Consider the following 1,411-nt stretch of genomic DNA (forward strand, 5'->3'; position numbering starts at 1 on the left):
CTGATTTATTGTTTTTCGAAGTATTCTCCGTTATGGTCAATACACTTTTGCATTCGTTCGAACTATTTGTCAAAGCAGTTTTTCCAATCTTCTTGAGACACCTCCATAATATGGTTTTTGAACGCATCAACTGCGTCTTCCGCCGACGAAAATCGTTGTCCACGCAATTTATTCTTGATATTCGGGAACAAGAAGAAGTCATTGGGTGCCAAATCAGGACTGTACGGCGGATGACCCATCAATTCGATTTTTTGACTGTTCATAAAGTCGGTTGTTAGACGAGATGTGTGACAGCTGGCATTGTCTTGATGAAGAATGATCCGACGGCGTTTGTTTGTTTTCCGTATTTGACTGAAGACCTCTGGCAAACAAATTGTTGGGTACCATTCAGAGTTGACCGTTCTAAGTTCCTCTAAAGGCACAGTTGCCACATGACCAGTTTTCCCAAAAAAAACAGGCGACCATTTGTTTCGATGTGCTTCGAGCGTGAACAACTTTTGTTGGATTGGGTTCATCTTGAAACACCCATACAGTCGACTGCTGTTTACGTTCCGGCTCATATGCATATATCCATGATTCGTCACCTGTTACAATCTTATATACGTCTTTTGAAGCACCACGATTGTATTTATTGAGCATTTGTTTGCACCAATTGACGCGAGCGTCTTTTTGAGTTTTTGTCAAATTGTGTGGGATCCAACGAGAACATACCTTTCTCACAGCTAAATGATCATGTAATATTTTATATATGCTGGTGGAACTAATGCCTATGGTTGCCTCAATCTCACTATATGTCACATGACGATCTTGCAGTGTTAGGTTTTGCACAGCATCAATGTTTTCTTGAACAACAACTGATTTTGGACGACCTTCGCGAATCTCGTCGGTGAGCGAATGGCGGCCACGATTAAATTCGTTATACCAGCGTTTCACAGTGGCAAAGGATGGGGCTTCATCGCCAAATGTGGAAGTAAGTTGATCGATGCACTCTTGTCTTGATAATCCACGTCGGAAATCGTAAAAAATCATCGCACGAAAATGTTGACGAGTTAATTCCATTTAATTGTTGTCGTGCAATCTCCAAGGCAACATAAACAACACAAATGAAGCTATTGACAAAACATTTGAAGTACGTTATGGTCAATAATGCCAGACGATTCCGTTCAAACGTCAAATCGCGCCTAACTTCAATCAGGCTCAAAATATAAATAGTGACCCTCGTATATGCAAATTAATTATGAATATTAAACACCAACATCTACTGGCGGGGATGACATCTACTCTCATGGCACAGTCATTTGGATCCCACTTTAAACTGTAGGTCCAGTCCCGATTAGCCTTTCTGTGCATAAAGTGGGTTTAAGACAACAATTCAAACCAATAAACAAGATCTGTAAAGGTCAATAACAGA

The sequence above is a fragment of the Lepisma saccharinum genome, chromosome 21, assembly GCF_977018435.1.
Source record: "Lepisma saccharinum chromosome 21, izLepSacc3.1, whole genome shotgun sequence".
In the NCBI taxonomy this organism is placed as follows: domain Eukaryota; kingdom Metazoa; phylum Arthropoda; class Insecta; order Zygentoma; family Lepismatidae; genus Lepisma; species Lepisma saccharinum.